This window comes from Neoarius graeffei, chromosome 10 (genome assembly GCF_027579695.1).
Source record: "Neoarius graeffei isolate fNeoGra1 chromosome 10, fNeoGra1.pri, whole genome shotgun sequence".
In the NCBI taxonomy this organism is placed as follows: Eukaryota; Metazoa; Chordata; class Actinopteri; order Siluriformes; family Ariidae; genus Neoarius; species Neoarius graeffei.
In genome coordinates, this window is record NC_083578.1 from 10,167,438 (window position 1) to 10,193,780 (window position 26,343).

Consider the following 26,343-nt stretch of genomic DNA (forward strand, 5'->3'; position numbering starts at 1 on the left):
ATGTCAACTCATTACTGCACTTTAAATATATAAAACAATTGTGACCTCGCGCCAAAAGCTGAGTGAAATAAGGTCGTCATCATAATTTAACATGCAGCTGAAGAAATAAACCACACCATGGTGTGCTGCTGTATAAAATAAATCAATGATGTGGTGGTGTGATTTTTCATTTATTTATTTTTTTTTAAAGATTTTTTTGGGGCTTTTTTTCACCTTTATTGGATAGGACAGCGTAGAGACAAGAAATGAGCAGGAGAGAGAGAGAGATGGGGAGGGATCGGGAAATGACCTCGGGTCAGAATCGAACCCGGGTCCCCGGATTTATGGTATGGCGCCTTATCCACCTGAACCATGACGCCCCCGTGATTTTTCATTTATTAAAGAACGACATACTTTACCCATTTGTAGTTACATTAAAATGTTATGAAACAAGGTCAGTCCCCTTTCTCACTTATGTTCTAGCAAACAGTCGTTTCCTCACCAGATCCCCCCCCCCCCCCCCCAAAAAAAAAAAAAACTCTAAATTCCTGTGTCCTGAAGATGCTCCAGCTTTACCACCGACACTGGAGACTCCTTCCATAACTGCCAAATAAACACCTCTTTACGGTAAACATAAAAAACCAAACAATTAGACAGGTTTTTACAAGTCCCTGTGGATGAGCCAGGGCTGGTTGCAACACTCCCCCAATAAGTTTGCCAGCCAGTCATTAAGGAGGTCAGGAAGTCAGTGAATCAATAAGCCAATCAGTGAGTCATTCAGCCGATCAATTAAGTCGACCAGGAAATCATTAAGTCAATTAGTGAGTCATTAAGTCAATCAATTAAATAGGTCACGAAGCCAGCAAGTCAATTAAGAGGTCATTAAACCAATCATTAAGTAGGCTGGGAAGTCATTAAGTCAATTAGTGAGTCAATCAGTAAATAGGTCAGGAAGTCATTATTAAGCCAATCAATCAGTGAGTCATTAAGTCAATTATGAAGTAGGTTGGGAAGTCATTAAGTCAGTCATGAAGTAGGTTGAGAAGTCAGTAAGCCAATCATAAAGTAGGTTGGGAAGTCATTAAGTCAATTAGTGAGTCATTAAGTCAGTGTGCCATTAAGCCAATCAATGAGTCAATCATTAAGTAAGTTGAGAAGTCATTAAGCCAATCATTAAGTAGGTTGGGAAGCCAGTAAGTCAGTGAGTCAATCATGAAGCATGTTGGGAAGTCATGGCGTCATTAAGTCAATTAGTGAGTAGGTTGGGAAGTCAGTGAGTCATTACGCCAATCAGGGGGTAAGTCAATCAGTAAGTCATTAAGTAAGTCGAGAAGTCATTAAGCCAATCATTAAGTAGGTTGGGAAGCCAGTAAGTCAGTCAGTGCGTTTACATGCACATGGAGAAAATCGAATTTCTGCCGTAGCTCGACTGAAATCGAAGTTCTAAATGCCATGGAAACACCTTAGCTCGGCTGAAATCGAACCGAACTGGATTTCTCATAATCGAGCTACGCGACCTAGATTATGCGATTGTAGCCGAGCTACTTAGTGCATGTAAACCCTATCGAGCTACGTAGTCGAGCTACTTACTTCAGCACTGCCCCTTCCGGAAGTGACGAGACCACAAGCGGGAAACACAACAGCCTCAGTCGGCATGACAACAGTAGTAGTAGCGAGCAGCAGAAGAGGTCAGGAGGAACAAGGAGAACGAACGAACACGGAACTGATAACTTTGTTTATTCTCTTGAATAGCTCTTCTTCATGACGACAACCGGAAGTGTACCAACACGATGGGGCATGTAGCGCCACCTGTGGCTCGGGTGCACAATGTACCTCACACAATAGCTCGATTTCCTTGTGTGCATGTAGGATTGGATTTCTCTGGCACCCCTGCTGGGACCCTTAGCTCGATTACCGACAGCAGCTCGATTTGGATGTGTATGTAAACGCACTGAGTGAGTCAATCATGAAGCATGTTGGGAAGTCATGGAGTCATTCAGTCAGTCAATTAGTGAGTAGGTTGGGAAGTCAGTGAGTCATTAAGCCAAATCAGGGGGCAAGTCAATCAGTGAGTCATTAATTCAGTGCGTCATTAAGTAAGTTGGGAAGTCAGTGAGTCATTAAGTCAATTAGTAAGTCAGTAATTCAGTGAGTAGGTTAGGAACTCAGTAACAATATACTTAATTCATTTTAATAATTAAATTGCAAGAATGCAAACAGTTTAAATTAATTTAAATAAACAAATCTAAAATAAAGTAGCCCAACCTTTATAAACAGTATAGTGTGGCTTTCTAAACACCAGGCAACAAAAATAAGTTCAGTCTGATTTTAAACCTCGGCCACGTCGATGAACTCGTTGGTTTTAACAGCAGATGAAATACCAGTTTTTATTCACCCCTACCATGATGAGTCATATCAGGACAAGCAGCCTAACCACACAGCACGCGCGCACACACCTATTATTGGCCCCCTGGAAAGGATGGTGAACATGACGTACCTGAAGCATGCTACCCATTTAAATTGTCCATGTTTGAATTGACTGGAGTGTGAAGGAACTTTCAATCTGTAATCCAAGACTTCCTGATTAACTAGGGAACAAATACAGTGGGGAAAATAAGTATTTGATACACTGGTGATTTTGGAAGTTTTCCCACTTACAAAGAATGGAGAGGTCTGTAATTTTTATCGTAGACACTTCAACTATGAGAGACAAAATCTTAAAAAAAAAAAAAAAAAAAACCACTATGATTTTTAAATAATTAATTAATTTGCATTTTATTGCATGAAATAAGTATTTGATACAATAGAAAAACAGAACTTAATATTTAGTACAGAAACCTGTGTTTACAGAGGTCAGACGTTTAGTTCTTGACCAGGTTTGCACACACTGCAGCAGGAATGTTGGCCCACTCCTCCAGACAGATCTTTCAGGTTTCAAGGCTGTCGCTGGGCAACACGGAGTTTCAGCTCCCTCCAAAGATTTTCTATTGGGTTCAGGTCTGGAGACTGGCTAGGCCACTCCAGGACCTTGAAATGCTTCTTACGGAACCACTCCTTAGTTACCCTGGCTGTGTGTTTCAGGCCATTGTCATGCTGGAAGACCCAGCCACGACCCATCTTCAATGCTCTTACTGGGGGAAGGAGGTTGTTGGCCAAAATCTCGCGATACATGGCCCCATCCATCTTCCCCTCAATACGGTGCAGTCGTCCTGTCCACTTTGCAGAAAAGCACCCCCGAAGTATGATGTTTCCACCCCATGCTTCACAGTTGGGATGGTGTTCTTGGGGTTGTACTCATCCTTCTTCTTCCTCCAAAACACAGCGAGTGGAGTTTATACCAAAAAGCTCCATTTTGGTCTCATCGGAACATATGACCTTCTCCCATGCTTCCTTTGGATCATCCAGATGGTCACTGGCAAACTTCAGACGGGCCTGGACATGTGCTGACTTGAGCAGGGGGACCTTGCGCGCGCTGCAAGATTTTAATCCATGACGGCGTAGTGTGGTACTAATGGTAATCTTTGAGACTGTGTTCCCAGCTCTCTTCAGGCCATTGACCAGGTCCTCCCATGTAGTTCTGGGCTGATCCCTCACATTTCTCATGATCATTGATACCCCACGAGGCAAGATCTTGCATGGAGCCCCAGACCGAGGGAGATTGACAGTCATCTTTTAATAATTGCGCCAACAGTTGTTGCCTTCTCACCAAGCTGCTTGCCTATTGTCCTGTAGCCCATCCCAGCCTTGTGCAGGTCTACAATTTTGTCCCTGGTGTCCTTAGACAGCTCTTTGGTCTTGCCCATGGTGGAGAGCTTGGAGTCTGATTGATTGAGTGTGTGGACAGGTATCTTTTATACAGGTAACGAGTTCAAACAGGTGCAATTAATACAGGTAAATGAGTGGAAAATAGGAGGGCTTCTTAAAGAAAAACTAACAGGTCTGTGAGGGCCAGAATTCTTGATGGTTGTAGGTGATCAAATACTTATTTCATGCAATAAAATGCTAATTAATTATTTTTTAAAAAATCAATGTGATTTTCTGGATTTTTTTTTTTAGATTCTGTCTCTCACAGTTGAAGTGTACCTACGATAAAAATTACAGACCTCTCCATTCTTTGTAAGTGGGAAAACTTGCAAAATCAGCAGCGTATCAAATACTTATTTTCCCCACTGTATGTGACAGAGGCCAGATTCCCTGATGCCCCTTTTCCACCAAAGCAGTTCCAGGGCTGGTTCGGGGCCAGTGCTTAGTTTGGAACCGGGTTTTCTGTTTCCACTGACAAAGAACTGGCTCTGGGGCCAGAAAAACCGGTTCCAGGCTAGCACCAACTCTCTGCTGGGCCAGAGGAAAGAACCGCTTACGTCAGCGGGGGGCGGAGTTGTTAAGACCGACAACAGTAACAAGACTGCGAAAGATCGCCACTTTTAAGCGATGAGAAGCAGCAGCTGACCAAACGCGAAGTCATCCATTATTATTATTATTATTGTTGCTGCTGCTTCTTCCGTGTTGTTTTTGCGTCGATATTCGCGCCAAGGTTTATGCAAACGTAGCGACGTAACTGACGTATACAGCGATGTAACGACGTGGCTTCCCTTAGCACCGCGAGCTATGGAAAAGCAAACTGGTTCTCAGCTGGCTCGCAAGTTGAACGAGTTGTGAACCAGCACCAGCCCCGAACCAGCCCTGGAACTGATTTGGTGGAAAAGGGGTATTAGTTATCCATCAACATGGGAAAGATCAGAGAACACACAAACCAAATGAGCGAGAAGTGTGTTAACTTTCATAAGGGCAATTCCATGTAAATGTCAACCTCACCATGCAAAAATAAAGCAGCATGTAATACATCAAAACCACTCCCAGAGATCTCACCTAAGCCTGTATTTTACAGATGTGAATAAGTTGAACCAATTTGTAACCAACCTAATATGTCACTGTCAGTCTTTCTTTCTTATAATGTAAAACCCAAGCTAAAATCAACTTTGATCATGTACAATTCTATATTATTGCCACAAGCCACAGAAATGTATGCTAAAATCCACAAAACAGCAAAACAACAGCCATCCTAAATATTATTTAAGAACTTTGATAGTTTTAGCTGATATTTAGAGAGTTTTTCAAAGGGTTATGGTGGTTAAATTGCTGATTTTCTAAACATATGCCATGTCTATTTCAGACGCGTCACATCCATAACGGAATTTCGTCACATCCATAACGCTGACTTTTCCTTCCAAAACTCTGCATAAAATACAAAATATTTTAAACAAAGATTTTTTAATATTCACCTTGGACCCCTCTATCAAACGGATATCTCCATTTCGACATTAGGTTTACAATTTCACAGAGTTTGATAAAAATGTACAGTCACCCAAGAAAAGTGATACTTTTTCTGTCACATCCATAACGCATCTTTTATTGGCATTTTCTGGCATGCCCTAGATGTACTATGGGAATTGTTCTTGTTCTATCACTTCTCCAGTATGGTACAGCCTCAAAATATGCAACACCTGTTTAAATACTGGGAGACGATAAAACATGCACTGGGTCATTTGTTGCCATTTTGAGTTCAAGTGTCACGTCCATTACGCTGGAATTGCTCATAAGTCAGGGAATTTATTTATTTTTTTTAAATAGCTACTCGTCTAAAAATGTCCATTTCTACTATTAGCGCAATAAAAATAAAAAGTGGACACCAATTGGAACAAACTCTCTTGGAAGAGGAGCAGAGTTTATTTTGCCCATGTACAGTGAGGAGGAGGGTAAGAGGCGCCCCCAAAAAATAAATAAAATCTGTTGGATCACTGTTGGTGAATTACAAGAAAAGGTAAAATCTTGGGGTTTCCAAGTCACCAAAACCACCATAGCAACAGGTTATTTGGAAGGTTCCAGAAGAAAAAGGGGGGGGGGGGGGGGGGGGGGGGGGAGCCTTTTCTGTCAGTTAACCACAAAACGTAAGGATCTGGAATTTGCAGAATGCTACTACAGCTTTGACTGGAACCGTTTTCTCTGGTCCGATGGAACAAGGAGAAAAAATAAAGGGCAATCATGAAAAGAACCCGATCCCAACTGTAAAACATGATGGAGGTTCTGGTGCTGTTTTTCCTCCAAAGGCCCTGGAAACCTTGTTAGGGTCCATGGCCTCATGGACTCCATGAAAACACCAGAATCAGAATCTGGCTGCCTCAACCAGGAAACAAAAACTGGGTAGTCATTGGATCTTCCAGCAAGACAATGATCCGATGTCCAAATCAACACAAAAATGGTTCCCTGAGCACAAATCAAGCTTCATGGCCATGTCAGTCCCCTGAGCTGAACCCCAGTGTAAGCCTGTGGCTGCGCTGAACAGGAGAGAGAGCACACGAGAGGGTCGAGGCCCCTGGATGATCTCTGGAGAGACTGTGTACAGAGGAACAGTCTCATACCTCTTTTCCACCAAATCAGTTCCAGGGCTGGTTCGGGGTAGTCTGGCTAACGCAACTTTAAAGCAATGCGAGCATTGGTCTGGCAAAGATATTAAGCCCAACCGTTTCCCAAAGCGCGTGGTTGACCCGCCTCCCTGAAATGCCTCAGTTTGCTACTGGTCGAAGCCAGAAAAGGCTGTGACGAAGCTTAAACCAATCACATCACTCTTTCCTCTGATGTATGTGACGCGACGGAAACTGCTTGAGTAACAGGAAGAAGATAAATACCTCCAGGGCTGCTCTTTGCTCCGTTTTCAATGAGAACTTCCCGTTGAATGCTTTCAATACAGCATCTACCGCTGTGTCAAAGGCTTGCGCTGCTCCATGTTCGTAATGTTTCTAGTGAATGAAGCGCTTCCGGCACAGATTCTGTAAACAATCTATGGCTTTCCGGTCGCAGTTCTACTACGTCACTGCCTTGAACACGCCTCTACCCAGGGCCGTTGGAGATGCTCAAAGTTGATTGGCTCCCGATTTTTCGGGAGCTTGGAAGAGCTGGAGATAGCTTGCCTTGCCAGACTAAGTTCGCAACAGGGCCCCCGTGTTGCGTCACACTTAGGATGGGCGGGCCCAGGCTAGGTTCGGGGCCAGTGCTGGTGCTGGTTCACAACTCGTTCAACTTGCGAGCCAGCTGAGAACCAGTTTGCTTTTCCATAGCTCGCGGTGCCACGTCATTACGTCGCTGTATACGTCAGTTACGTCGCTCCGTTTGTATAAACCTTGGCGCAAACATCATAGTAACAACACGAAAAAGCAGCAGCAGCAACAACAATTACTTCGCGTTTGTACAGCTGCTGCTTCTCATCGCTTAAAAAATGGCGACCTTTCGCAGTCTTGTTATTGTTGTCGGTCTTAACAACTCCGCCCCCCCGCTGACGTAAGCGGTTCTTTCCTCTGGCCCAGCAGAGAGTTGGTGGTAGCCTGGAACTGGTTTTTCTGGCCCCAGAGCAGTTCTTTGTCAGTGGAAACAGAAAACCCGGTTCCAAACTAAGCACTGGCCCCGAACCAGCCCTGGAACTGCTTTGGTGGAAAAGGGGCAACAGATGCCCTGCTCTGGATCTCAAACCTTATATTTAAAAAAAAAAAAAGTGTTCTGGGAGAGACTCAGTGCTGTTTTACTAGCAAAGGGAGATTGTACAAAAAGTATTAAATTCAGGGGTTTTGATTCATTTCATATCTTGATGAAGGGGTTTGTTTTCTATGAACATTTATTTCAATATATTTTTTTTAATCTCTCCAAGGGGTTCCAACAATTGTGGACACTAATGGCCCTTTTCCACTACCCTTTTTCAGCTCACTTCAGCTCGCTTCAGCTCACTTCAGCCCGACACGGCTCGCGTTTCGACTACCAAAAAACAGCACGACTCAGCTCGCTTCAGCCCTGCTTAGCCCCTAAAACTCGCACAGTTTTGGAGTGGGGCTGAAGCGAGCCAAAGCGAGCCGAGTGAGGTTGGGGGCGTGAGCAGACACTTCCCCTGTGCACTGATTGGTGAGGAGGAGTGTCCTCACATGCCCACACACGCCCCGCGAGCACGCTGGGGATCTGTAAACACCGCAAACCCGGAAGGAGAAGAATTACAAATTACGAGAATTTCTGAAGCCTTATGCGCCTCGCCTCATCTATACGCTCTTGCCAGTATCTGTTGGCGTTGTCGGTGACAACAAGCCACAGCACCAAGACCAGCAACACTAACGACTCCATGTCCTCCATGTTTATTGTTTACTATCCGGGTCGTGAGACTACCGCTTAAAAGATCACTGATGTCACTGTTTGCGCTGCTTAACAACATCACGTGACGTCCACCCACTTTCGCTAACTCCACCCAATGTGTCCACCCACTTCCAGCCAGCACGGTTGTAGTCGAAATGCAACTCCAATAGCCCCGCTCAGCTCGACTCAGCACGGCACGGCTCAGCCCGACTCAGCCACGTTTGTAGTGGAAAAGCGGCATAAATTAGTTTGTGGATAAACATGTGCATGGAATCAGCACTCAAGCTCTATAGGTTCTGGTATCTACTGCATCACTCACACACACTTTGTCTAACGCTCAATGCCAGCCTTGCACATCGTTTTAGTCTTTCATACCTTTTTTTTTTAAATATAAAATTCTCTCTCTGGCAGGCCTCCAGTTTCCTGGAATTGTCAGCGAGGTTGCAGCTGAAAGGGCCTATGAGAGGACAGGCTGAATACACACCTCTCACACACACACACACACACACACACTTCCACGACTGTTTTTCCTCAGCAGAGCTATTGAAATCACACTGAAAGCCTCAGCCCTGAATTCTCTGCTGCTAGCTCAAATCTTTCAGCTCAAGGTCAATTATCCATCACGAAGACATCATGCAACGTCACCTGACTGAAAAAGGGAGAAGGGAAAGTCAAAACATGCTGAATAAACATCTCTGACTCCTACATCAACCCCAGAACACCAACACAACATGAGTCAGCCAACAGCAACGATGAAGAAATCGATTGGACGGTGACCAGGATGTGGCTTTTAAAAGTCCTGTGCTTCACGAGTGTGGACTTTAATTAAAGATTTAACAGCTGAGTATTGGCACTTCAGCCTCAGGAGCATAAAAGTTTCGGTTAACGTGGTGTGAAGGAGAGGTGTGTGGTTATTAGCTCGTCGTGCTGTGTAGTCACTTTATGCCGGTGAAAGATAACGATCGGGATCAGATCCACATAGGCTTGCGCGATACGGATTTCTCGGATCGTGATTTTCCAGATTTTAAAGTATCACGATAAATGATTTCATCGTCCAGAACAACTGGTCTAAACAAGATCAACTGTGAGCCACTGCTCACTTACGTATCCCTCCATTCTCGCTTATATCAGAATGAATAGGACACAGAAGGAATAGGACACTTATTACGAATGTTGACTTCAACAAATAATCAACTCTGAAACAACTAAGTAAAGAGAAGTGTCTCTCCCCAGGGATTTCAAATAGCATCTTGGTCAACTCATTTTGAAATCGCATTTTGCTTCTTGAAATAGCGTCAAAATCCACCCTATACGTTTTGTAAATACATTCAGTCGGTAAACAGGAAGTCAAAGTGTGACAACCCTGAAAACGGTATACACGGTATAGAACCCCAAGCTGAAGCTCGGTACCAAGTGGCTATGATTGGGGGTTGCTGAGAAAAATGTGACGAAAATTTTGTAAAATTCATCCTATATTATATAAATGTTATTTACCAGCTGGGAGGTCCGTATCATGAAATACCGTGACCGAGGTCTTGAAAGTACTGAGCGAGGCCCTCTGGGCCGAGGTCAGTATTCAAGGCCGAGGTCACGGTATTTCACCATACGGACCGACCTTAAGCTGGTAAATAATATATTTATTTTTTTCTTTACCAAATTCTAACAGAAAACGAGAGCGCCCGAAAGGGAAAACCGAGCCGAGCCGCCATTTTGAATCCTCATTCACGGCTGTAATGCAAATGGCTTCCTCCTCGGTATACAAGTGCACTTCCATGGCAGGAAAAAAAAAACTACATTTTGCCGCCTATGTAGTCCCCTATTTATACAAATAGGAGTCAGCCATGTTTTTGCTCGGCGTTAGCAAGTTAGCGGTTTTTAGCTTTCTCCCGAAATGTTTTCTTTTATTTCTTCTTCCTCAGGGTAGTAAAACTCGCTTCCGCTGTGAACACTGTCGTTATCGCTATCCATGCTGTAAAATTTCTGTTCGGCTATTTTCGTGACCACTCGGCACGTGACGTCATTTAAGCCAAACAAACCGCTTGAGTTGAGTCCACTTCCATTTACTTGCACTGCTGTTCGGCTTGAGTGCAGGCGTGCGTTCAGGAATTTCCAAAGAAAAACCATGCCTTATTGTTGTGCAGTGAACTGTAACAACGGGACCAGTTCAGGAAGAAGTTTTTACCTTTTTCCGAAAGAGGAGAAGAGGCAGAGCAAGTAGGTTGGCTTTTTCCAAAAGAGGAGAAGAGGCGGAGCGAGTGGGTTGGCTTTTTCCGAAAAACGAGAAGAGGTGGAGCGAGTGGGTTGGCTTTTTCCGAAAGAGGAGAAGAGGCGGAGCGAGAGGGTTGGCTTTTTCCAAAAAAGGAGAAAAGGCGGAGCGAGTGGGTTGGCTTTTTCCGCAAAAGGAGAAGAGGCGGAGCGAGTGGGTTGGCTTTTTCCGAAAGAGGAGATGAGGCGGAGAGAATGGGTTGTGCGCGTGAAGCCAGAGGGTTGTTTTTTCTGGAAGAGGAGACGAGGCGGAGAGAGTGTACTGTGCATGTGAAGCCAGAGGGTTGTTTTTTTCCCGGAACAGGAGACGAGGCGGAGAGAGTGGACTGTGCGTGTGAAGCCAGAGGGTTGTTTTTTCCGGAAGAGGAGACGAGGCGGAGAGAGTGGATTGTGCACGTGAAACAAAATCAAGCAGTCAAAGAAGAAACAGAGCAGCAACGCTCAAGCAAAAGGGAGAAGATTGGAGGTAAAGATTTTTACTTTTGCTTGCAATTAACAAGTCAAGAATCCTGAGGGATCCTGTACAATCATTGTGGAAATGAGACAAAGGGAGATTTCCTCGCTTAGAGTCGGCTATAAATAGTATAATGCCGCGGATGGCAGGCTAATGTGGCCTACCGGCATACTGTCAAGTAATCGTTACCTATATCCACTAAGGAGGGCGGTTTAATTATTCTTCAAAAGGCCTCTTATTACCTCTGCCAAGGTGGTTATGTTTTCGGTAGTGTTGGTTTGTTTGTTTGCAACATTACAGAAAAAAAGTTATGAACGGATTGCTCTGAAATTTTTTCCAGAGGTGTGACTGGGCACAAGTAACAATCCATTAAATTTTGGCGGTGATCCGGATCACCGTCTGGATCCTGGAATTTTTTAAAGGATTCTTGGCGGAGGTCTGCGCTCTCCGAGTGCTTTTCTAGTTTAGTATTACGACGAAAGTAGGAATTTATCATCACTACCAGGATAAATCGTTTGGGCGCGAGTCTTGTTGAGGTCCGGGGTCACCGCGATCAGAGTCGGCCGAGTCGCTGTCCGATTCACTGATTGCTTCGCGACGGCCATAGGTTCATACGTATATGGTTTCACCTCTTGATATTCAATTTGGAGAGTTCCTACTTCAAAATCACTATCAGACATTTTACACAACCTCTCACGACCAAAGTCCGTACACGTGTACTCGGTTCGCAGGTAAACACAGAGCTGCCCCCAGTCTGTTTGCCTTGAATGACGTCACGACGACGGTCCCCTGGTGGTGAAAGTGCGCATAAGTGAGAGGTAGAGCTGGGCGATATGGCCTTAAAAAAAAAAAGAATCTTTTTTCACAAAAAAATCCGATTTCCGATTTTAATCGATTCCCCCCCACACTAAAAATTAAACTACAGATGACAAAGAAATGGTTCAAAACGAGTTTTACCTTCATTGTGTTTTCACTTAAATTTCCCCTTTGGGGTTAAAGTGCAACCAGAAACAAGCCAAAAAACAAGCTTGTAGACGAGATAACATCGCGATAGCATCTCTGATTGCCTTCCACCGCGCCCCATTCTTATCATCAGGCACACAGTTCGAAAATGTGTCAGGGACGGTTGCTTGCTTTACTGCGGATGGTGTGCTCGTGCTGCGGCTGTTTTCATTCCGCTGGGAGCAGCACTTCTCCCGCTCCGCTGCATGCTTCTGTTTAAGGTGTTGGAATAAATTCGTCGTGCTGCTTCCTTTGGAAGCAACCGTTTTCAAACACACACCTCACAACGAGGACTTGTTTGGTCTGCATCCGACGCCGCAAAACCGAACCAATTCCACATCACGGAGGAAGTTACTCCTTTCTTGGGCACAAGTTGCGGCTTTCCCTCAATCGCTGCCATGTTGTTCGTGTGCGTCTATGGCAAGCGCGCGGGAGGAGGACTATTGTGTCAGTGCCTGATCCGTTCTGCACATGCGCAGAGGGGAGCGTCGGTGGCGGAAGTTAAAACTGAGAGAAAACCGATTTTCATTTAAAAAAAAAAAAAAATCGTCCTTAACTGTAAATTCAAATTAATCGATAAAATCGATTTATCGCCTAGCTCTAGTGAGATGTAAACAAACCTTCAGAAATTGGGCAAAACAGTACATTTTAACCATTTTATTCTAGCCTGGCAAGCCAGACTAAATGTGAATATTTAGTCTGGTCTCAGTCGTAGACATTTCCAAAGGGGGTGGGTGGAACAACCCGTTGTCTTTCAAACTGTCTCTGTGCGTATAGGCCAACGCTCTGACCAATCAGCGCAACAGTGACTGTGACGTAGTCAGAGAGACAGAAAGCAGTGTGGGAGCCAGCTGGTAGATCAGACTTTTGCCATAGCCGGTCGGCAAAACAGCGAAAACGTCCTTCTTGAAAAGGAATGAGCGGAGAGCCTCTTCCTGCTCATGTTTCAACGAAAACTCCAAGTCTAATTCTTCTAAAACTGATTCCAAAGCGGAGTCAAACGCGCGCTGTTCACTAGCCGTAGCCATCTTTCCTGTTGTGCTTTCTCCAGCGTCGCGCAGCTTTGTCGTCACTCCTGCAAAAGCCCGCCCAAAGAATCCAAACAAAAACCTTGCGTTGTGATTGGCGGGCACGATTTGATGCCCGGGGTGTGTTGTTGATATGGTCCGAGGCTAGACCCACTCGTAGGCAAAAATATTTTTGGCCGCTAGGCGGGTGGGTCTAGTTTACTAGGCTAATTTTATTCAGTTTTAGGGTGCAAGTTAGTCACTAGGAAGATTGAATTCGCTTCTTGGGTTGTTCTTCTAGACAAAGTTAATATTCTACATTTCACCTCTGACCTTTAAACTTGCTTTATTTCTTAATTAACATGTTATTCAATTACATTTTCGTTTTTAGGCCAAGTTTACATTAGACCGTATCGGTCTCGTTTTCTTCGCGGATGCACTGTCCGTTTACATTAAAACGCCTGGAAACGCCGGGAAACGGGAATCCGCCAGGGTCCACGTATTCAATCCAAATCGTGTCTGGTCCGGTGCTGTGTAAACATTGAGAATATGCGGATACGCTGTGCTGAGCTCTAGCTGGCGTCGTCATTGGACAACGTCACTGTGACATCCACCTTCCTGATTCGCTGGCGTTGGTCATGTGACGCGACTGCTGAAAAACGGCGCGGACTTCCGCCTTGTATCACCTTTCATTAGAGTATAAAAGTATGAAAATACTGCAAATACTGATGCAAATACTGCCCATTGTGTAGTTATGATTGTCTTTAGGCTTGCCATCCTTCCACTTGCAAGTGGTAAGTGATGCGCATGCCCGATATGCACCGAGATCACACACAGCGGCTCAGTCCCAAATCACTGCTCGTGCACTCCACTCGCGCGCTCTGTGAGCTGCGCAGGGCCGGAGTGCGCACCCTCCAGAGGGCACTCGCTGTTCAGGGCAGAGTGATTTGGAGCGCAGGATGCCTGTGGAGCCGAGCGTATCCGCGTATTGGCGTTGCTGTGTGCACACTAATCGTTTTAAAAACGTTAATCTGATGATCCGCTGATACGGTCTAATGTAAACCCCACCTTAGTAACCTTATATCGTGACTCGTATTGGCAACTGATTGCAATTAAATAAATATTATACTTATCGGCCTATTCGGTTTTTAGCCGTGTTGAATTTAGTTCGTTTGGTCCACGGCAGGCGTCGCTTATCCGTGCGATCTTCACGAGACTTGTGCGAGACTTCGAAACATGAAGTGTCAGCCAGGTGTCAGTGCCACCATTTTGAAAACTGTTTTCCAAACGAAATATTGCACAAAAACGAGTTTAAATGACGATTACTGCCTACTTTTTTCAAACTTTCCTGATCGCTATCAAAACAAACAAAACTTCCGGCTTGATTACATCAGCATTCGAAAGAGGGCGTGCGCGTCTTTTGACGACGTTGGCAGATGTCAGTCACTTTGATTTCCGCTGTACGTTTTACTTCCGTCCTACGATGTCTCGCACAGGTCTCAACGAATCTCGTTTACGGCCGTTGCTTTGACATGCGGACTGATATATTACAGAGCGTATTTCAAACACTCATAACTTGCTATAGTAGCGACAAAATAGCGATCAAACATGCATTCCGATATTTAATAAAATGAGAAATAGAATTGATTATTTAAAATAAATAAATTGCCTTCAGTTCTCCTTTAATAAATGACCACTAAACAAGTGACACCGTTTTGTGAAAGCTGTCAAACAAAAACAAAACAAATCTCTCTCTCTCTCTCTCTCACACACACACACACACACACACACACACACACACACACACACACACACACACAGAACAGCAACAAAGGGCAACAACCAGAATCCCAACAGCGTCAGCAGTCATGCGGTTTAACTGACCTTCATCAAAATGAACACAAACTCAAAAAAAATTTTTAAATAAAACAAAATTACAGCAGCCTGCAGTCAGCCAGCAGGTGATTACTCTAAACGCTTCCTCTGACCTTTTAGAGTAATTAAACATTTTGTCTGGGTCACACCAATGCTCTCGCTAAGAGGAAATCTAAACACACACACACACACACTTCTAATAAAAGCCTAGACCTGACCTTCACACACCCACACAAGGCCATGACACTCCCCCCCCCCATACAGAGCACTGGTTCTACAGAAGTTGATTGCTTTATCACGAGTATCAAACATCTGGGCACATCTCAAAACAACAACTACACATAGTGCAGCTCATCACTTCACTTAAACAGGTCCGTGACTTGTAAAGGACATGAAAATGTTGCACACAGAACATACAAAATTCAAAGCTTAACAAAAAAAAGTTCTCTTCGAGTTTGTTCCTCGTGAGCTCATTTGAGGTTTTGGTTTAGCGCTTAAAAATCCCGCTTTATTTCCTCATCATTTGGATCCACTTAGCAGTGTCGGGTAGCCACCTGGAAAGAGCAGTGAGCTGAGAAACCAGTTACATGAAGCGTCATTACACAAGCGGAAACGCATCCAAGTTACACCAACATGGCAAGTGAACGCTCTCAGTGATGCACAGCACGGTGCAAGTCTGAGGCACGTCTAAAGAAACGCTGTCGACCAAAAACAGCTGAAGAAAAAAGAACAAAATAACGAAATGAAAAACAGTAAGCAGGAAGCTGATATTTGGTATGACACAACCCTTCGCTTAAAAAAAAAAGAAAAAAGAAAAAAAGGTATTCAGGTCCAGTGAGTGCAGTTTTATGCGGAAATGAGCTGTAGGTTTTGCTGAGCATCTTCCAGAACCAGCCACAGTTCTTCTGGACACTTTGACCGTCACACTCGCGTCTTCATTTTGCACCAAAACCCAGCAGCCTTCATTATAGTTTCTTTTTTAATCTGAAAAGCGCTCCCTTATATAATATAATATATTATTTCTTATATACTATTATTTCGTTTCCGGTTGAGAGAACGTCGTGCGCATTCTGGCTGTCGCTTCTCACCAGAGCTTTTTTTTTTTTTATTTTATTTCTTTTTCAATTTTCATTTTATTTATTTATTTTTTTTCCCTGTGTGTTTGTATAGTTTGGTGTTTGAGTGTTTTGTCCGCCCGTTGTGGTGTCGCTCCGGACCCAGTTTTGGGCGTCGGTTCCCTCCAGGTCTTGGTTCGCTGTGGGTGATGCCTGTGCTCCCAGCTGTGGACTGCAGTGAGCTCGCTGCTCATTTAACATTCGTGGTTGTCCAGCGCTCTGCGCTTTTAATGCTTGGCGTGATGTTCCGAGCGATGTTGCTCGGTGGCGTCGCGGCGGCTGTGCAGGCGGTTTGGGTCACACCAGCGCTCTGCGTGGCGGAGCTTCTGTGTTCGCTTTGTGGATCCACGGCGTGGTGTTTGAGCGATGTGGCTGACGGCGTCACGGCGGCTGTGCTGGAGATGTGGGACTCGTTCTCATGCACCTTTTGGTGGGACTGTGGCTGCTACACCACTGGAATTACATCCTGACTCCTACTTGGTGGACTTTTTACTTTTTTATTATTTATTAAATTATTTATTATTTTTTGTTATGATTTTTTTTCTTTGTCTATAATTGTAAAGCGTCCTTGGGTTTCTTGAAAGGCGCTATACAAGTTGAACTTATTATTATTATTATGCTGCTCAGATACAAACATTTGTTTTTCTGTAACATTTAATTTTGTGCTGGAAAAGAAATGAACATTTAGAACTCGATGGCTCAATGTAGAAGTCATAAAATACAAAATGGATAACAAAAGTTTGTATGGAAAAAAAAAAATAAGGGGCCTAAGACTTTTGCACAGTACCGTATATGTTCCTGTTACCACTTATTGTGCGTTTGTATGACTTGCTGCGTTTACTTCGCCCCCGTGTGACGTCATTACGGTTCATGTTCAGCTACGCATCCCCTCATTCCAGCACAACGCAGCTCCTTTCACTGATCCAGAACATCATGTTCATTATTTATCCATCGCTCACGGAATGTTCTCGCTCTTCAAATTATTTGCCAAAACGGGTCAACAAATATACTTCAGCAGCCGTTAATATTCCTGAGCGGCCCTCCTGAGTATCGACTCCGTGTGTGAAACGCTCAAGAGACGGACAGAGAGACAGAACGCAACTGGAAACGACAATGACAACGAGCTACTGCTCACTTACGTACAAAGATAATAGGAAAGCCACAAAAGCACTTTAATGTATAATGAACAGATTTTAAACAAAACCAGGAAAATCATAAATGATCTTTCCCACCCGCTCCACTGTGAATTCGAGCTTCTACCCTCTGGGAGGCGTTTCAGAGTGCCCAAAGCTAATAAGAACATCTTTAAAAACTCCTTCATCTCAAAAGGAATAAGGGCGATAAATAATATAGGGATTCTTACTTAATTCACCCCAGTCTTTTTTATTGGTCTGATTACCGTATTTTCTGGACTATAGAGCGCACCTGTATATAAGCCGCATCCGCTCCATTTTTTAAAAAAATTTTAAAAAAAGATATACAAGCCGCACCGGGCTATAAGCCGCAGATATCTATGTTGAAAAATTAGATATTTACTGCATGTACAGAACGATTTTGTACTGTAAATGTACATGTATGTACCTGAACAGATTCTTTCCGAACAGTGCCTTTTAACACGGCAGCAACTTTGCTGATTAAAACGGAACAGAGCCAAGAGAAAATAACCGGTATTTATTTACCTTCATTTCTCCTGTGTTTGAAACCACAAGTCACTTTAATCATCTTCGCTGGATTTGAAAATAATTACCAGTTAGTAATTTGTCGTGCGTGTTCTATCTGCTAAAGATCTGCTAATTCTTCTTTGCATTGATTTTTCGTCTATCTTATTTTTGATTCTACTTCCGGTTAGAGCGCCCCTAGCGGTGGAAGAAAAATCCACAGAATAGCCGCACCTTTGTATAAGCCGCATGGTTCAAAACCTAGGAAAAAAGTAGCGGCTTATAGTCCAGAAAATACGGTACTTATTTATTATTATATATGATATTTATTACTTTTCAGCCATTTCATTCTTTTAAACACTCTTTTGAGTGCTAATGTATTTTTATAATAACTTCGTTTTCTCTTCTTCTATTTTTACAAAATGTAGTGCTTGAATGTTTGATTTGTGTATTGTGATTTTAATGTTTAATTGTTTGTGATGAAACTGAAGACAAATTTCCACATTGTGGACAATAAAGTATTCGTACGTATCCCCCCCCCCCCCCCACTCTCACTTATATCAGAATGCAAGCAATCGAAGGAATAGGACACTTATTATGAACGATGATTTCAACAAATAATGAACCCTGAAATAAGTAAGTAAAGAGCAGTGTCTCTCGCCAGGGATTTCAAACAGCATCCCGGTAAACTGTCATTTTGAAATCGCATTTTGCTTCTTGAAACAGCGTCAAAATCCAACCGATATCTCAAATACATTCAGTCGGTAAACAGGAAGTGGATGTGGGACAGACTTGAAAAAAACGGTATACACGGTATAGAACCCCAAGCTGAAGCTCGGTACCAAATATCAAGCAGTTGTGATTTGTAGTTGCTGAGAAAAGTGTTACGACAAGTTTGTAAATCCATGCTGTGCGTTTCATAAATACATACAGTCGGTAAACAGGAAGTGGATGTGGGACAGACCTGAAAAAACGGTATACACGGTATAGAACCCCAAGCTGAAGCTCGGTACCAAGTAGCTATGATTTGTGGCTGCTGAGAAAAAGGGCGTTTCGGATGGACGGAGATTAGGATGGACAGACTGACAGACGTAAACCAGTATAATAATAATAATAATAATAATAATAATAATAATAATACTGCAAATATCTGTGTTCAGTTGGTGAATTCAGAATCGGCAGTGCTGCAGATATTCCAGGTGCTCAGAGGCGTCTCATGACGAATGCCGCTGACCTTTACCTCCTGCCTCAGGTGTTTTTCGTTCTTTTTTTTTTTAAAGCAGGGGGACTTTGCCTACGTCTGCAGAAAACAGCTAATAAAATAAAATACGGCCCAGTCAGCGAACCGGGCTGGAGTCGATACAGGCCAAGATCCTCATAAATTATTAAAGAAAAAAAAAAAAAAAGAGGGTACAAAGAGCTTGAAAATATGTTCACGCCACCTTTATCTTGAGGTGAGGCACACAAAAAAAAAAAAAGCACGTCACTGTAACGCTGGCGCAGCTTCACTGCACACAACATTTCAAAACATTCAGCCGTTAAACCATTGTTTAAAATCATCCAATGTGTAAATCCACCAACATCGTTAATCTGAACAATGAGGGATCGAGAACACTTACTTAACGAGTTGTTCATCTGGATCTGGCAACCAAACAAGCAACAAATTTCTCAGAGCAGGAAAAAAAAAAAAAAAAAAACCACACAACATGGCGATGCTCCACACTGACTCAGCTGTCATTACGCTCGTCTCCTTCGGTTACATCAGCTCCCTTTTGGAACATTCCTGCACCTTTACCGCGTTACTCGCCAGGTGTTATTTCTAAATTAAAAGAACGATGATGCGTCTTCTAAACGATCTGATTAGAAAATGAAACAAAATCGGTTATAAAAATCCAGCTGGTTTGGCTTTGATGGGAAAAACAGCAGAGAAAGAAAAAAAAAATTCCACTTCAGCGACGAGGTGTGAAAGATCGAAGGTCTTTGACCCGTTTGACGGTTCTGATTTATGTTTTCTGTTGAACGGAAATACAGACGGGTATCCTAGCAACGAGCAGGCGTACGTAAAGAGGAGGAACGTTTTGAGAACACGCCGCTTTATTCTTTAGTCCAATCAATCTGTCAAATGTTAATACACGACTCGTCGTTCTTCACTTGTAACACGCATTACGCTGAACATACGCCTGAAAGAGGGACGTCATTATGGGGCAGATCCACAGATTTAATGAAGCCTGCATTTAAAAAAAAAAAAAAAACCCTCAGTATAATTACTCTCCGCAGTTACGACACCCTGAACGACTGGGATATTCATCTAAATAAACCGTGATCCTGAGTTTGAGTTTAAACGTCTTTTCGCTTTGGTTCATTTCCTACATTACCCACAATGCTCCTCTGATCGCGGTGTCAGTGAGATTTAGGTCTTGCTACCTACTCAAGTGATGCAGCGGTGCTTTATTCCTTTGATTTTTAAATCTGTACTCCGTTCCAACAGATCAGCTTCAGAGACTTCGGGTTTCGACTCCTTTAAAGCTGCCGTGCCGTAAACACCACTGAGAGCAGACATTTTGCTTTAACGTCACTTGATGAACTCGGGGTTGAGGAGAGACCGAATCCTAGTTGATAGGGTGTTGTCTTTGCGTCCCCCCCGAGTCAGAGGTCAGAAATTCCGAGTGCTTGCTTCATTTCTAGACAGACTGATAGAAACAAACAGAAAAATGAAAAACGGAGACAAACAGAAAGAGACAGCTGGACAGACATTAAGAGACAGAATGAAAGAGACAGACAAGAGCTACAGACAGAGAAAAACAAAAAGAGAGACAGAATGAGAGAGAGGGGAGAGAGCGAGAGAGAAAAAATATGGGGAGAGAGAATGAGGAAGCAAGAGAATGAGAGAGACAGACAGAATGAGAGAGAGAATATGAGAGAGAGAACAAGACAGACAGACACAGTGAGAGAGCATGAGATAGAATGAGAGAGATGGACAGTATGAGAGAGAGACAAACAATATGAGAGAATATGAATGAGAGAGAGAAAAAAAGACAGAATATGATGGACAATATATGAGAGAGAATATGAGAGAGCGAGAGAGAGACAGAATATATGAGAGAGACAGACAATATGAGAGAGCAAGAGAGACACAATATATGAGAGAAACAGAATATGAGAGAGATATGAACAGAAAGAAACCTTAAGAGAAAGACAGACAGGCAGGAAGACTGACAGCTCAACTAAGAGATTAGGACTGATGCGGCAGTGCTTTAATCCTTAATCTATAATCTCTGCTAAAATAGGTCGGTTTCAACAAAGCTTCAACTTTCTTGCTAATATCATTATCTCTCATCACTCGTCATCGTCTTGATCGTTATCTAAAAACTCAGCACCAACACCTCGTGGAGCTGAACATCTGCACTGCATCCTGGGAGTTCAAAGTTTGCACTGACATCTCTACGTCTCGCAAACTCGACAGCGAACGAGAAAAGATGCTCTTGTTCATTTTGTCCCTCATCTTCAGGTTTGTTCACATTTTCTCCAAAGAAACCCCAGTGTGACTGCATCGGCGCCTTACACAACGACTAACTTCTCACAACCACCACCAGCCAACAAATTCACTGTAACAGGAAAATATTTCATGTGTATCAGGGTGGAGTTTTCTGTTGAAAGGTGCATTACGTAACATCTGTCTTGTTTTTTCCTCTAAAGATTAGGTCTCTAATGACGAGGTGGGTTTGACATTTGAACGTGCTTTTTCCTGTCCATGTCCACAAAGCGCCGCCCAGAACCTACAGCGGAAAACAAGATGACTGACAGGGAGCCCAAGCATTCCGGATCGTTAGTCAGTTTTCCAAACGAGTTCTCTTAAATCACTTAAGATGCTTTTGTGAAGGTCACGACTTAATCTAAGGTTGGGAACGAAACTTGGTTCCAACTTAGAATTGAATCCAAAATAGAGTAGCTGTATTTTTTTTTTTACATTTCAGTTCTGCTTATGGGGTCCCTTTATTATTGATTTGGGTGGGGCGGGGGTTCATATCCGCAAGGTCATATGTAGCTACTGGTCAGGACCGGTTTACGTCTCACATCAGCATGGATAATGTCATAATGGTGTGAAAGATGGACTGCTGCTACGACTGTTTATTTTGTAAATGTTCAGTTAACGCTGAAATAGAACAGAAGAGAATAAAGATTTGTTATTTTAGATTTTAGACAGATATTCCACACATCTCCCAGGTTACTTGTACAAAAAAATAAAGACTTATTGCACCTTTAAAGTAGAACTGAAGGCAAATTTATCATCAAAATTCTCTCTCTCATTTCATTAAATATCGGAATGCATGTTTGATAGCTATTTTGTCGCTGCTATAGCAAGTTATGAGTGTTTGAAATATGCTCTGTAATATATCAGTCCATATGTCAAAGCAACGGCCGTAAACGAGATTCGTTGAGACCTGTGCGAGACATCGTAGGACGGAAGTAAAACGTACAGCGGAAATCAAAGTGACCGACATCTGCCAACGTCGTCAAAAGACGCGCGCACCCTCTTTCGAATGCTGACGTAATCAAGCCGGAAGTTTTCCCTGTGTCCAAAATCGCTCCCTACTCACCATATAGGGCACTAAATAGTGGGGACGCCATTTTGTAGCGCTGTCTGAAACCTTAATGAGGATTATGTGAGAAATGTGCTCAGTATAATATGTATTTATCACAAAAATACATGCATGTGATTTTTATTTTGAAAACCCACCTGATCTGGCACGTTTTAATTGTGCGACAGTAATGACGTAAATACCAGCGTGACGGACTCGTCCTTATCCTGTCGTCTTTCCAACTCTTCTCTACTCCACGTTGGTTCAAAGTTGTACGGAATAAACTCAATCACTGATGAAGCTGGCAAATCTCGAAATTAATCTAAATTGGAACGATATGGCCGCTGTGTAAACAGTTTTCAAAATGACGGCGCTGACACTTCACGTTTGAAGTCTCGTGAAGATCGCGCGGATAAGCGACGCCTGCCGTGGACCAAAAGAACTGCATTCGACATGGCTAAAAACCGAAAAGGCCGATAAGTGTAGTATAATATGCCACTCCAAGTCACAATATAAGGTTAATCAAACCGAAAACGTACTTGAATAACACGTTAATTAAGAAATAAAGCAAGTTTAAAAAATGACTTCAGTTTTCCTTTAAGTCTCAGCAGTGAGACTGAACCTGGTAACAGGACAGATTTTACAACAGACTCACAGTCGAGTTTATGGTCTACTCATCCCTTATCCGGCTAATCAAGTAAAGCAGACTCTGGAGCATCTAGGAATGTCAGATTCAGGAATGTTGGGGGTGAATTCTGGAACGTCCAGGAAAACAGGGCTGAGGATGACTGCCGGTAATACCAATAAAATAAATCATAACACACACGGTTCCTCGATAGTGTGTTTATAATATGACCAAGATGTTGCTTTAAATTTACAAAAAAAAATATTGAGAAATGCACTCACCGGCCACTTTAGTAGGAACACCCATAACACACACGTGCTGTCTGATGCAGTTCTGTAATCAGCCAATCCCTCGACAGCAGCACGATGCATCAAATCACGCAGATACGAAATCAAGAGCTTCAATTCATTAAAGTGCATATCACGGGTAAATTCAGGAGCAAGGTCAATGTAAATTCTCCTATTTTATATTAAACTTTGGTCAAATATCTGTCACATTTTGCGCAATTTTTTTACCTTGCGCAATACCAGAAAAATTCAGTTGAAATCGAGCCATTTGAGGTGAACTGGTCTGCCTCTGAAAAAACTTGGCATTTGGATTTCCCGACAAACATTGATTTTCGTGACGTCGTGTGCGGGACGCCTCCCTCTGAATCCTACGTCAGCGCTGGTTTGTTTATAAGAAAACGACCTGGTGGTTTTCTGCAAATTTCTTCGTTATTGCGTAATTATTAAAATGGTTAACAGATGTATCGTAGGAGGGTGTAGCAACACCAATCCTGATGGGATTAGTACTCATCGTTTCCCACATTGCGCTCAGGTGACAATTCCATATTTCAATGCAAAATCGCTCGCTGCTAAACTTGGTCTACACAGGCTGTGCACTGAAACCGTGCAAAGCTCTCGCAGCCTGCTGGCGCTTCCGCAGGTGACGTCACGAATCTGGCTCCAGACTCCCTTGGGATTTTTCCAGACACGTTTTGTTATTTTTTTCTGCTATAGACAGATGGCCTTGTGCAAAATTACCCTTCTGGATGAGTGTGTAAAAGGACATTCTTTCATATTAAAAAAAAAAACAAAAACGAATTTGGTCCATGCACTTTAACGTTCACTTCGAAACATCAGAACGGGAAAAACTGATCTCAAAGTGTGACTTTCTTTCACTGCGGCATGGGTGTTGGTTTGAGTATTTCAGAAACTGCTCCTGCTTAGAGTTTACACAAAATGGTGCGAAAAACAAAAAAAAACATCCGAGCGAATGAGCGACAATCCTGTGGGTGGAAACAAGCGCCTTGTTGACGGGAGGTCCGAGGAAAACGGACAGACTCAAAAGCGGTTCGAGCTTTTTGGCCAGGAAGGATATCGTAACTCATATCATCACTCTTTACAACCGTGGTGAGCAGAAAAGCATCTCAGCATCCAACAGAAAAACACATTGGGTTCCAGTCCTGCAGCCAAGAACAAGTTCCTATTAAAGTGGCTGGTGTGTGTTACACAATAATATGGTGGACTTGTGCAACATACAGACAATATACACTAGTGGAATATAGTAAACAACAACAACAACAACAACAACAAATGCATATGATGAACATTATTAGGCAATTTTAAAATAAATCATAAAATAAGCTATGAAGATGTTTCAGCTGCTAGTTTACATTAATAATTAGATGAAATATTAAACATATATAAATATATTTTCTAATCCAAGAGGAGAAAAAAAATGTTTACCTGAACCATGCCTGCTTACGTTCAACGTTAAATAAACATTTAACAATATATATTTTTTAAATAAACGACAGCCTGATATTATAAAATCATCTATTCCATACCATCTGGCTGTATTAATAATTTGCTGTTTTATATATATTTTTTCCCACCTTGTTTGTTTACAGAGTTCTGGTTGCTAACGTTGCTAGCTAAGCTCCAAGGCGTTAGCCAGAGTGTTAGCCAGCCGTTTTTTTCTCGACTTTACTCCGGTTCTAGAAGAAAACCCAGGTCCAGGAATAATGTCGTTAACTTTAATATATTATATTATCTAAAACTATGAGGTAAAGCGGTGAAAACGCGAAAGGGTTGGTGCTGTGAGAGCAAACTTGGGAGAAGTGAGGAGAAGCTAGCATACACTGAGGGGAGAGAGAGAGAGAGCCGTTAAGCGTTGTGCTAAGCTAGCTTGGGCAAATAAGACAACTTGGACAAAACGGGGAAAATAATTAATAAATAGGCAGATAAAGATTAATTTGGGATTCTTACCTTGTGTATAAGGCGTGTGTGTGTATCCAATATGACCGTTTTATTTATTTAGTTCTTGTTTTTAAAAAAATTAAAATAAAAAAAATTAGAAATTAATCCACATGTAGATAGAGAAAGGTCCTGGTCCTTGGTTTCCCCCCCAAACCCCAGGTCCTCAGAATGAGTGTGTGTGTGTGTGTGTGTGTGTGTGTGTTGGGTGAAGAAGTGATCTTCCTTCCTTCCTTCCTTTCTTTCTCTTCTTCTTCTTCTTCTCCTTCTTATCCACTCATCCTCATACAGACGCGTTCAGGGACCCCATAACATCCCACTTTAGGCTCACAATTCCAAGCATAAATCCACAATATGTCCGAAAAAATGTGCTGCTGCTGCTCCTTTTTCTTTTCTCTTCTCTTCTCTTTTCTTTTTTTCGTAAAGACTCCCGCTGAACGTCAAGTCTGTTTCTCTGCCGGCTTAAAGGGACCAGGCTCTGTTTTAGCCGTGAAAAAAATAAAATAATTTAAAAAAAAAAATCGGCCCAATCCGGATCGCGTTCCGATTCCCAAACCCAGAGCACTAGTTAGGGTGTGAAGCCTATTATCTCACACCCTATATAGGGCGTGCAGGGAGATGTGAAACACAGCCCGATCTAGCGCTTTCTACACAATACAACTCACACCCCTTGACTGACTTGTAAACAGTTTCCAGACGCGTTTAATCGATTATCACCGTGAACTGAAGCGAGTTCATCGATGTATTTGTGTTAAGTTTTGTACACAAGTCAATAATTTTCTCTGTGAAGCTTTTTTTTTTGTCCGTTCACAAATTAATAGAGCTGATAGTTTTATCCATGGAAAACTAGCATGACTGGCATTAAAAACATCACATTTTACAAAACTAGAGCAGCGGCTACAATTATCGACACCCTAACGATGTTTTGGCGATTGCGAAAGTTAAAAAAAGACTTCCAATATGTAAATTGTGCGTGAATAATTATTCAAACTTCCACTGGGAAAAAATTAATTGATTACTGATTACTTGGTGTATCAGATCACACGACGCCGTTCCACAATTATCGACACTGTTCCACAATTACCGACACTTTTGTCCACAGTTATCAGCACCGTTCCACAATTATCGACACTTTTGTCCACAGTTATCAACAATGTTCTACAGTTATCAGCACAATTATCGACACTTTTGTCCACAGTTGTCGACACCGTTCCACAATTATCAACACTTTTGTCCACAGTTATCGACAATGTTCCACAGTTATTGACACCGTTCCACAATTAGATACCTTTGTCCACAGTTATCGACACCGTTCCACAATTATCAACACCTTTGTCCACAGTTATCGATGCTGTTCCACAATTATTGACACTT

At 42.7% G+C, this 26,343-nt stretch overlaps 1 protein-coding gene across 5 annotated transcripts in view; it reads right to left on the reverse strand.

The window, feature by feature from the left end:
- ncor2 (nuclear receptor corepressor 2) overlaps positions 1-25,547 on the reverse strand; it is a 249,351-nt gene extending 223,804 nt beyond the window's left edge. For 3 of the 5 annotated variants that reach the window (XM_060931247.1, XM_060931246.1, XM_060931243.1), the window contains exon 1: positions 24,982-25,546. The gene's annotated coding sequence lies outside the window, so the exon portion shown is untranslated. Of the gene's footprint in view, positions 1-24,981 lie in introns of all 5 variants that reach the window. The other 2 variants (XM_060931244.1, XM_060931245.1) reach the window with 1 other exon arrangement.
- Positions 25,548-26,343: the final 796 nt, after the last annotated feature.